This window comes from Phalangium opilio, unplaced genomic scaffold (genome assembly GCF_054372755.1).
Source record: "Phalangium opilio isolate 3A_F unplaced genomic scaffold, DU_Popi_V2 ptg000060l_1, whole genome shotgun sequence".
In the NCBI taxonomy this organism is placed as follows: Eukaryota; Metazoa; Arthropoda; class Arachnida; order Opiliones; family Phalangiidae; genus Phalangium; species Phalangium opilio.
The window spans coordinates 6884151-6897385 of record NW_028324177.1 but is presented as its reverse complement, the minus strand read 5'-3'; positions in this window follow the sequence as shown (position 1 = coordinate 6897385).

The following is a 13235-nucleotide window of genomic DNA, read 5'->3' as shown; positions in this document are numbered from 1 at the left end:
CACTAATTCAAAATCTAATAATTTATACACAAATGTCCCCAGATATAAGGTTGGAAGACGGTTTATGTCCCCACTTGTAAACCTGAAAATAGCTCAAAACTTAAGTGTTAAGCTAGAAATAGGACTGATTACTTAAAGTTCATTCTGATAATGAATATTTTAACTATAAAATTATAATATACATGGAATTTGAAAATGTGTGTTTAAAAGACCCCACTTGTAAATTTAATGAGTGTGAAAAAATGAAATTCAAATACCCGATGAAACAATATAGGCTTCGACACTTATTCAAAATCTAATAATTTATACACAAATGTCCCCAGATATAAGGTTGGAAGACGGTTTAGGTTCCTACTTGTAAACCTGAAAATAGCTCAAAACTTAAGTGTTAAGCTAGAAATAGGACTGATTACTTAAATTTCATTCTGATAATGAATATTTTAACTATAAAATTATAATATACATGGAATTTGATAATGTGTGTTTAAAAGACCCCACTTGTAAATTTAACGAGTGTGAAATAATGAAATTCAAATACCTGATGAAACAATATAGGCTTCGACACTGATTCAAAATCTAATAATTTATACACAAATGTCCCCAGATATAAGGTTGAAAGACGGTTTAGATCCCTACTTGTAAACCTGAAAATAGCTCAAAACTTAAGTGTTAAGCTAGAAATAGGACTGATTACTTAAATTTCATTCTGATAATCAATATTTTAACTATAAAATTTTAGTATACATGAAATTTGAAAATGTGTGTTTAAAAGACCCCACTTGTCTGTTGAAATGACTGTGAAGGTCCCCACTTGTAAATTTATCGAGTGTGAAAAATGAAATTGAAATAATTGATGGAACCATATAGGCTTTGACACTAATTCAAAATCTAATAATTTATACACAAATTTCCCCAGATATAAGGTTGGAAGACGGTTTAGGTCCCCACTTGTAAACCTGAAAATAGCTCAAAACTTAAGTGTTAAGCTAGAAATAGGACTGATTACTTAAATTTCATTCTGATAATGAATATTTTAACTATAAAATTATAATATACATGGAATTTGATAATGTGTGTTTAAAAGACCCCACTTGTCTGTTGAAATGACTGTGAAGGTCCCCACTTGTAAATTTATCGAGTGTGAAAAATGAAATTGAAATACCTGATGAAACAATATTGGCTTCGACACTGATTCAAAATCTAATAATTTATACACAAATGTCCCCAGATATAAGGTTGGAAGACGGTTTAGGTCCCCACTTGTAAACCTGAAAATAGCTCAAAACTTAAGTGTTAAGCTAGAAATAGGACTGATTACTTAAATTTCATTCTGATAATCAATATTTTAACTATAAAATTTTAGTATACATGAAATTTGAAAATGTGTGTTTAAAAGACCCCACTTGTCTGTTGAAATGACTGTGAAGGTCCCCACTTGTAAATTTATCGAGTGTGAAAAATGAAATTGAAATAATTGATGGAACCATATAGGCTTTGACACTAATTCAAAATCTAATAATTTATACACAAATGTCCCCAGATATAAGGTTGGAAGACGGTTTAGGTCCCCACTTGTAAACCTGAAAATAGCTCAAAACTTAAGTGTTAAGCTAGAAATAGGACTGATTACTTAAATTTCATTCTGATAATGAATATTTTAACTATAAAATTTTAGTATACATGAAATTTGAAAACGTGTGTTTAAAAGGCCCCACTTGTCTGTTGAAATGACTGTGAAGGTCCCCACTTGTAAATTTATCGAGTGTGAAAAATGAAATTGAAATAATTGATGGAACCATATAGGCTTTGACACTAATTCAAAATCTAATAATTTATACACAAATGTCCCCAGATATAAGGTTGGAAGACGGTTTAGGTCCCCACTTGTAAACCTGAAAATAGCTCAAAACTTAAGTGTTAAGCTAGAAATAGGACTGATTACTTGAATTTCATTCTGATAATGAATATTTTAACTCTAAAATTATAATATACATGAAATTTGAAAACGTGTGTTTAAAAGACCCCACTTGTCTGTTGAAATGACTGTGAAGGTCCCCACTTGTAAATTTATCGAGTGTGAAAAATGAAATTGAAATAATTGATGGAACCATATAGGCTTTGACACTAAATCAAAATCTAATAATTTATACACAAATGTCCCCAGATATAAGGTTGGAAGACGGTTTAGGTCCCCACCTGTAAACCTGAAAATAGCTCAAAACTTAAGTGTTAAGCTAGAAATAGGACTGATTACTTAAATTTCATTCTGATAATGAATATTTTAACTATAAAATTTTAGTATACATGAAATTTGAAAACGTGTGTTTAAAAGGCCCCACTTGTCTGTTGAAATGACTGTGAAGGTCCCCACTTGTAAATTTATCGAGTGTGAAAAATGAAATTGAAATAATTGATGGAACCATATAGGCTTTGACACTAATTCAAAATCTAATAATTTATACACAAATGTCCCCAGATATAAGGTTGGAAGACGGTTTAGGTCCCCACTTGTAAACCTGAAAATAGCTCACAACTTAAGTGTTAAGCTAGAAATAGGACTGATTACTTAAATTTCATTCTGATAATGAATATTTTAACTATAAAATTATAATATACATGGAACGTGATAATGTGTGTTTAAAAGACCAAACTTGTAAATTTAACGACTGTGAAATAATGAAATTCAAATACCTGATGAAACAATATTGGCTTCGACACTGATTCAAAATCTAATAATTTATACACAAATGTCCCCAGATATAAGGTTGGAAGACGGTTTAGGTCCCCACTTGTAAACCTGAAAATAGCTCAAAACTTAAGTGTTAAGCTAGAAATAGGACTGATTACTTAAATTTCATTCTGATAATGAATATTTTAACTATAAAATTATAATATACATGGAATTGGATAATGTGTGTTTAAAAGACCCCACTTGTCTGTTGAAATGACTGTGAAGGTCCCCACTTGTAAATTTATCGAGTGTGAAAAATGAAATTGAAATAATTGATGGAACCATATAGGCTTTGACACTAATTCAAAATCTAATAATTTATTTACAAATGTCCCCAGATATAAGGTTGGAAGACGGTTTAGTTCCCCACTTGTAAACCTGAAAATAGCTCAAAACTTAAGTGTTAAGCTAGAAATAGGACTGATTACTTGAATTTCATTCTGATAATGAATATTTTAACTCTAAAATTATAATATACATGAAATTTGAAAACGTGTGTTTAAAAGACCCCACTTGTCTGTTGAAATGACTGTGAAGGTCCCCACTTGTAAATTTATCGAGTGTGAAAAATAAAATTGAAATAATTGATGGAACCATATAGGCTTTGACACTAATTCAAAATCTAATAATTTATACACAAATGTCCCCAGATATAAGGTTGGAAGACGGTTTATGTCCCCACTTGTAAACCTGAAAATAGCTCAAAACTTAAGTGTTAAGCTAGAAATAGGACTGATTACTTAAATTTCATTCTGATAATGAATATTTTAACTATAAAATTATAATATACATGGAATTTGAAAATGTGTGTTTAAAAGACCCCACTTGTAAATTTAATGAGTGTGAAAAAATGAAATTCAAATACCCGATGAAACAATATAGGCTTCGACACTTATTCAAAATCTAATAATTTATACACAAATGTCCCCAGATATAAGGTTGGAAGACGGTTTAGGTTCCTACTTGTAAACCTGAAAATAGCTCAAAACTTAAGTGTTAAGCTAGAAATAGGACTGATTACTTAAATTTCATTCTGATAATGAATATTTTAACTATAAAATTATAATATACATGGAATTTGATAATGTGTGTTTAAAAGACCCCACTTGTAAATTTAACGAGTGTGAAATAATGAAATTCAAATACCTGATGAAACAATATAGGCTTCGACACTGATTCAAAATCTAATAATTTATACACAAATGTCCCCAGATATAAGGTTGAAAGACGGTTTAGATCCCTACTTGTAAACCTGAAAATAGCTCAAAACTTAAGTGTTAAGCTAGAAATAGGACTGATTACTTAAATTTCATTCTGATAATCAATATTTTAACTATAAAATTTTAGTATACATGAAATTTGAAAATGTGTGTTTAAAAGACCCCACTTGTCTGTTGAAATGACTGTGAAGGTCCCCACTTGTAAATTTATCGAGTGTGAAAAATGAAATTGAAATAATTGATGGAACCATATAGGCTTTGACACTAATTCAAAATCTAATAATTTATACACAAATTTCCCCAGATATAAGGTTGGAAGACGGTTTAGGTCCCCACTTGTAAACCTGAAAATAGCTCAAAACTTAAGTGTTAAGCTAGAAATAGGACTGATTACTTAAATTTCATTCTGATAATGAATATTTTAACTATAAAATTATAATATACATGGAATTTGATAATGTGTGTTTAAAAGACCCCACTTGTCTGTTGAAATGACTGTGAAGGTCCCCACTTGTAAATTTATCGAGTGTGAAAAATGAAATTGAAATACCTGATGAAACAATATTGGCTTCGACACTGATTCAAAATCTAATAATTTATACACAAATGTCCCCAGATATAAGGTTGGAAGACGGTTTAGGTCCCCACTTGTAAACCTGAAAATAGCTCAAAACTTAAGTGTTAAGCTAGAAATAGGACTGATTACTTAAATTTCATTCTGATAATCAATATTTTAACTATAAAATTTTAGTATACATGAAATTTGAAAATGTGTGTTTAAAAGACCCCACTTGTCTGTTGAAATGACTGTGAAGGTCCCCACTTGTAAATTTATCGAGTGTGAAAAATGAAATTGAAATAATTGATGGAACCATATAGGCTTTGACACTAATTCAAAATCTAATAATTTATACACAAATGTCCCCAGATATAAGGTTGGAAGACGGTTTAGGTCCCCACTTGTAAACCTGAAAATAGCTCAAAACTTAAGTGTTAAGCTAGAAATAGGACTGATTACTTAAATTTCATTCTGATAATGAATATTTTAACTATAAAATTTTAGTATACATGAAATTTGAAAACGTGTGTTTAAAAGGCCCCACTTGTCTGTTGAAATGACTGTGAAGGTCCCCACTTGTAAATTTATCGAGTGTGAAAAATGAAATTGAAATAATTGATGGAACCATATAGGCTTTGACACTAATTCAAAATCTAATAATTTATACACAAATGTCCCCAGATATAAGGTTGGAAGACGGTTTAGGTCCCCACTTGTAAACCTGAAAATAGCTCAAAACTTAAGTGTTAAGCTAGAAATAGGACTGATTACTTGAATTTCATTCTGATAATGAATATTTTAACTCTAAAATTATAATATACATGAAATTTGAAAACGTGTGTTTAAAAGACCCCACTTGTCTGTTGAAATGACTGTGAAGGTCCCCACTTGTAAATTTATCGAGTGTGAAAAATGAAATTGAAATAATTGATGGAACCATATAGGCTTTGACACTAAATCAAAATCTAATAATTTATACACAAATGTCCCCAGATATAAGGTTGGAAGACGGTTTAGGTCCCCACCTGTAAACCTGAAAATAGCTCAAAACTTAAGTGTTAAGCTAGAAATAGGACTGATTACTTAAATTTCATTCTGATAATGAATATTTTAACTATAAAATTTTAGTATACATGAAATTTGAAAACGTGTGTTTAAAAGGCCCCACTTGTCTGTTGAAATGACTGTGAAGGTCCCCACTTGTAAATTTATCGAGTGTGAAAAATGAAATTGAAATAATTGATGGAACCATATAGGCTTTGACACTAATTCAAAATCTAATAATTTATACACAAATGTCCCCAGATATAAGGTTGGAAGACGGTTTAGGTCCCCACTTGTAAACCTGAAAATAGCTCACAACTTAAGTGTTAAGCTAGAAATAGGACTGATTACTTAAATTTCATTCTGATAATGAATATTTTAACTATAAAATTATAATATACATGGAACGTGATAATGTGTGTTTAAAAGACCAAACTTGTAAATTTAACGACTGTGAAATAATGAAATTCAAATACCTGATGAAACAATATTGGCTTCGACACTGATTCAAAATCTAATAATTTATACACAAATGTCCCCAGATATAAGGTTGGAAGACGGTTTAGGTCCCCACTTGTAAACCTGAAAATAGCTCAAAACTTAAGTGTTAAGCTAGAAATAGGACTGATTACTTAAATTTCATTCTGATAATGAATATTTTAACTATAAAATTATAATATACATGGAATTGGATAATGTGTGTTTAAAAGACCCCACTTGTCTGTTGAAATGACTGTGAAGGTCCCCACTTGTAAATTTATCGAGTGTGAAAAATGAAATTGAAATAATTGATGGAACCATATAGGCTTTGACACTAATTCAAAATCTAATAATTTATTTACAAATGTCCCCAGATATAAGGTTGGAAGACGGTTTAGTTCCCCACTTGTAAACCTGAAAATAGCTCAAAACTTAAGTGTTAAGCTAGAAATAGGACTGATTACTTGAATTTCATTCTGATAATGAATATTTTAACTCTAAAATTATAATATACATGAAATTTGAAAACGTGTGTTTAAAAGACCCCACTTGTCTGTTGAAATGACTGTGAAGGTCCCCACTTGTAAATTTATCGAGTGTGAAAAATAAAATTGAAATAATTGATGGAACCATATAGGCTTTGACACTAATTCAAAATCTAATAATTTATACACAAATGTCCCCAGATATAAGGTTGGAAGACGGTTTATGTCCCCACTTGTAAACCTGAAAATAGCTCAAAACTTAAGTGTTAAGCTAGAAATAGGACTGATTACTTAAATTTCATTCTGATAATGAATATTTTAACTATAAAATTATAATATACATGGAATTTGAAAATGTGTGTTTAAAAGACCCCACTTGTAAATTTAATGAGTGTGAAAAAATGAAATTCAAATACCCGATGAAACAATATAGGCTTCGACACTTATTCAAAATCTAATAATTTATACACAAATGTCCCCAGATATAAGGTTGGAAGACGGTTTAGGTTCCTACTTGTAAACCTGAAAATAGCTCAAAACTTAAGTGTTAAGCTAGAAATAGGACTGATTACTTAAATTTCATTCTGATAATGAATATTTTAACTATAAAATTATAATATACATGGAATTTGATAATGTGTGTTTAAAAGACCCCACTTGTAAATTTAACGAGTGTGAAATAATGAAATTCAAATACCTGATGAAACAATATAGGCTTCGACACTGATTCAAAATCTAATAATTTATACACAAATGTCCCCAGATATAAGGTTGAAAGACGGTTTAGATCCCTACTTGTAAACCTGAAAATAGCTCAAAACTTAAGTGTTAAGCTAGAAATAGGACTGATTACTTAAATTTCATTCTGATAATCAATATTTTAACTATAAAATTTTAGTATACATGAAATTTGAAAATGTGTGTTTAAAAGACCCCACTTGTCTGTTGAAATGACTGTGAAGGTCCCCACTTGTAAATTTATCGAGTGTGAAAAATGAAATTGAAATAATTGATGGAACCATATAGGCTTTGACACTAATTCAAAATCTAATAATTTATACACAAATGTCCCCAGATATAAGGTTGGAAGACGGTTTAGGTCCCCACTTGTAAACCTGAAAATAGCTCAAAACTTAAGTGTTAAGCTAGAAATAGGACTGATTACTTAAATTTCATTCTGATAATGAATATTTTAACTATAAAATTATAATATACATGGAATTTGATAATGTGTGTTTAAAAGACCCCACTTGTCTGTTGAAATGACTGTGAAGGTCCCCACTTGTAAATTTATCGAGTGTGAAAAATGAAATTGAAATACCTGATGAAACAATATTGGCTTCGACACTGATTCAAAATCTAATAATTTATACACAAATGTCCCCAGATATAAGGTTGGAAGACGGTTTAGGTCCCCACTTGTAAACCTGAAAATAGCTCAAAACTTAAGTGTTAAGCTAGAAATAGGACTGATTACTTAAATTTCATTCTGATAATGAATATTTTAACTATAAAATTATAATATACATGTAATTTGATAATGTGTGTTTAAAAGACCCCACTTGTCTGTTGAAATGACTGTGAAGGTCCCCACTTGTAAATTTATCGAGTGTGAAAAATGAAATTGAAATAATTGATGGAACCATATAGGCTTTGACACTAATTCAAAATCTAATAATTTATACACAAATGTCCCCAGATATAAGGTTGGAAGACGGTTTAGGTCCCCATTTGTAAACCTGAAAATAGCTCAAAACTTAAGTGTTAAGCTAGAAATAGGACTGATTACTTAAATTTCATTCTGATAATGAATATTTTAACTATAAAATTTTAGTATACATGAAATTTGAAAACGTGTGTTTAAAAGGCCCCACTTGTTTGTTGAAATGAATGTGAAGGTCCCCACTTGTAAATTTATCGAGTGTGAAAAATGAAATTGAAATAATTGATGGAACCATATAGGCTTTGACACTAATTCAAAATCTAATAATTTATACACAAATGTCCCCAGATATAAGGTTGGAAGACGGTTTATGTCCCCACTTGTAAACCTGAAAATAGCTCAAAACTTAAGTGTTAAGCTAGAAATAGGACTGATTACTTAAATTTCATTCTGATAATGAATATTTTAACTATAAAATTATAATATACATGGAATTTGAAAATGTGTGTTTAAAAGACCCCACTTGTAAATTTAATGAGTGTGAAAAAATGAAATTCAAATACCTGATGAAACAATATAGGCTTCGACACTTATTCAAAATCTAATAATTTATACACAAATGTCCCCAGATATAAGGTTGGAAGACGGTTTAGGTTCCTACTTGTAAACCTGAAAATAGCTCAAAACTTAAGTGTTAAGCTAGAAATAGGACTGATTACTTAAATTTCATTCTGATAATGAATATTTTAACTATAAAATTATAATATACATGGAATTTGATAATGTGTGTTTAAAAGACCCCACTTGTAAATTTAACGAGTGTGAAATAATGAAATTCAAATACCTGATGAAACAATATAGGCTTCGACACTGATTCAAAATCTAATAATTTATACACAAATGTCCCCAGATATAAGGTTGAAAGACGGTTTAGATCCCTACTTGTAAACCTGAAAATAGCTCAAAACTTAAGTGTTAAGCTAGAAATAGGACTGATTACTTAAATTTCATTCTGATAATCAATATTTTAACTATAAAATTTTAGTATACATGAAATTTGAAAATGTGTGTTTAAAAGACCCCACTTGTCTGTTGAAATGACTGTGAAGGTCCCCACTTGTAAATTTATCGAGTGTGAAAAATGAAATTGAAATAATTGATGGAACCATATAGGCTTTGACACTAATTCAAAATCTAATAATTTATTTACAAATGTCCCCAGATATAAGGTTGGAAGACGGTTTAGGTCCCCACTTGTAAACCTGAAAATAGCTCAAAACTTAAGTGTTAAGCTAGAAATAGGACTGATTACTTGAATTTCATTCTGATAATGAATATTTTAACTCTAAAATTATAATATACATGAAATTTGAAAACGTGTGTTTAAAAGACCCCACTTGTCTGTTGAAATGACTGTGAAGGTCCCCACTTGTAAATTTATCGAGTGTGAAAAATAAAATTGAAATAATTGATGGAACCATATAGGCTTTGACACTAATTCAAAATCTAATAATTTATACACAAATGTCCCCAGATATAAGGTTGGAAGACGGTTTATGTCCCCACTTGTAAACCTGAAAATAGCTCAAAACTTAAGTGTTAAGCTAGAAATAGGACTGATTACTTAAATTTCATTCTGATAATGAATATTTTAACTATAAAATTATAATATACATGGAATTTGAAAATGTGTGTTTAAAAGACCCCACTTGTAAATTTAATGAGTGTGAAAAAATGAAATTCAAATACCTGATGAAACAATATAGGCTTCGACACTTATTCAAAATCTAATAATTTATACACAAATGTCCCCAGATATAAGGTTGGAAGACGGTTTAGGTCCCTACTTGTAAACCTGAAAATAGCTCAAAACTTAAGTGTTAAGCTAGAAATAGGACTGATTACTTAAATTTCATTCTGATAATGAATATTTTAACTATAAAATTATAATATACATGGAATTTGATAATGTTTGTTTAAAAGACCCCACTTGTAAATTTAACGAGTGTGAAATAATGAAATTCAAATACCTGATGAAACAATATAGGCTTCGACACTGATTCAAAATCTAATAATTTATACACAAATGTCCCCAGATATAAGGTTGAAAGACGGTTTAGATCCCTACTTGTAAACCTGAAAATAGCTCAAAACTTAAGTGTTAAGCTAGAAATAGGACTGATTACTTAAATTTCATTCTGATAATTAATATTTTAACTATAAAATTTTAGTATACATGAAATTTGAAAATGTGTGTTTAAAAGACCCCACTTGTCTGTTGAAATGACTGTGAAGGTCCCCACTTGTAAATTTATCGAGTGTGAAAAATGAAATTGAAATAATTGATGGAACCATATAGGCTTTGACACTAATTCAAAATCTAATAATTTATACACAAATGTCCCCAGATATAAGGTTGGAAGACGGTTTAGGTCCCCACTTGTAAACCTGAAAATAGCTCAAAACTTAAGTGTTAAGCTAGAAATAGGACTGATTACTTAAATTTCATTCTGATAATGAATATTTTAACTATAAAATTATAATATACATGGAATTTGAAAATGTGTGTTTAAAAGACCCCACTTGTAAATTTAATGAGTGTGAAAAAATGAAATTCAAATACCTGATGAAACAATATAGGCTTCGACACTTATTCAAAATCTAATAATTTATACACAAATGTCCCCAGATATAAGGTTGGAAGACGGTTTAGGTCCCTACTTGTAAACCTGAAAATAGCTCAAAACTTAAGTGTTAAGCTAGAAATAGGACTGATTACTTAAATTTCATTCTGATAATGAATATTTTAACTATAAAATTATAATATACATGGAATTTGATAATGTGTGTTTAAAAGACCCCACTTGTAAATTTAACGAGTGTGAAATAATGAAATTCAAATACCTGATGAAACAATATAGGCTTCGACACTGATTCAAAATCTAATAATTTATACACAAATGTCCCCAGATATAAGGTTGAAAGACGGTTTAGATCCCTACTTGTAAACCTGAAAATAGCTCAAAACTTAAGTGTTAAGCTAGAAATAGGACTGATTACTTAAATTTCATTCTGATAATCAATATTTTAACTATAAAATTTTAGTATACATGAAATTTGAAAATGTGTGTTTAAAAGACCCCACTTGTCTGTTGAAATGACTGTGAAGGTCCCCACTTGTAAATTTATCGAGTGTGAAAAATGAAATTGAAATAATTGATGGAACCATATAGGCTTTGACACTAATTCAAAATCTAATAATTTATACACAAATGTCCCCAGATATAAGGTTGGAAGACGGTTTAGGTCCCCACTTGTAAACCTGAAAATAGCTCAAAACTTAAGTGTTAAGCTAGAAATAGGACTGATTACTTAAATTTCATTCTGATAATGAATATTTTAACTATAAAATTATAATATACATGGAATTTGATAATGTGTGTTTAAAAGACCCCACTTGTCTGTTGAAATGACTGTGAAGGTCCCCACTTGTAAATTTATCGAGTGTGAAAAATGAAATTGAAATACCTGATGAAACAATATTGGCTTCGACACTGATTCAAAATCTAATAATTTATACACAAATGTCCCCAGATATAAGGTTGGAAGACGGTTTAGGTCCCCACTTGTAAACCTGAAAATAGCTCAAAACTTAAGTGTTAAGCTAGAAATTGGACTGATTACTTAAATTTCATTCTGATAATGAATATTTTAACTATAAAATTATAATATACATGGAATTTGATAATGTGTGTTTAAAAGACCCCACTTGTCTGTTGAAATGACTGTGAAGGTCCCCACTTGTAAATTTATCGAGTGTGAAGAATGAAATTGAAATAATTGATGGAACCATATAGGCTTTGACACTAATTCAAAATCTAATAATTTATACACAAATGTCCCCAGATATAAGGTTGGAAGACGGTTTAGGTCCCCACTTGTAAACCTGAAAATAGCTCAAAACTTAAGTGTTAAGCTAGAAATAGGACTGATTACTTAAATTTCATTCTGATAATGAATATTTTAACTATAAAATTATAATATACATGGAATTTGAAAATGTGTGTTTAAAAGACCCCACTTGTAAATTTAATGAGTGTGAAAAAATGAAATTCAAATACCTGATGAAACAATATAGGCTTCGACACTTATTCAAAATCTAATAATTTATACACAAATGTCCCCAGATATAAGGTTGGAAGACGGTTTAGGTCCCTACTTGTAAACCTGAAAATAGCTCAAAACTTAAGTGTTAAGCTAGAAATAGGACTGATTACTTAAATTTCATTCTGATAATGAATATTTTAACTATAAAATTATAATATACATGAAATTTGAAAACGTGTGTTTAAAAGACCCCACTTGTCTGTTGAAATGACTGTGAAGGTCCCCACTTGTAAATTTATCGAATGTGAAACCCTTACAAAAATGATCTTAAGAATTCCAAAGGCCATTCTTTGGAACCCTATGGAGTCCTTGGGATCATTTTCTAAAGGAACAATTCCCAAAGACTTTCTTTGGAATTTCCTAAAGAAGTCTTGAGACAAATATCCAAAGAATGTCTTGAGATTATTTTCCAAAGAAATTCTTTAGGAATTCTAGAGATAAATTTCCAAAGAAGGTATAAGGTTTATTTTCCAAGGAAACTCTTTAGAAATTCTAGAGATTAATTTCCAAAGAAGGTATAACGAATATTTTCCGAAGAAATTCTTTAGGAATTCTAGAGGTAAATTTCCAAAGAATGTATAAGGTTTATTTTCCAAAGAAACTCTTTAGGAATTCTAGAGATTAATTTCCAAAGAAGGACAACGAATATTTTCCAAAGAAATTCTTCAGGAATCCTAGAGGTAAATTTCTAAAGAATGTATAAGGTTTATTTTCCAAAGAAACTCTTTAGGAATTCTAGAAATTAATTTCCAAAGAAGGTATAACGAATATTTTCAAAAGAAATTCTTTAGAAATTCTAGAAATTAATTTCCAAAGAAGGTATAACGAATATTTTCCAAAGAAATTCTTTAGGAATTCTAGAAATTAATTTCCAAAGAAGGTATTA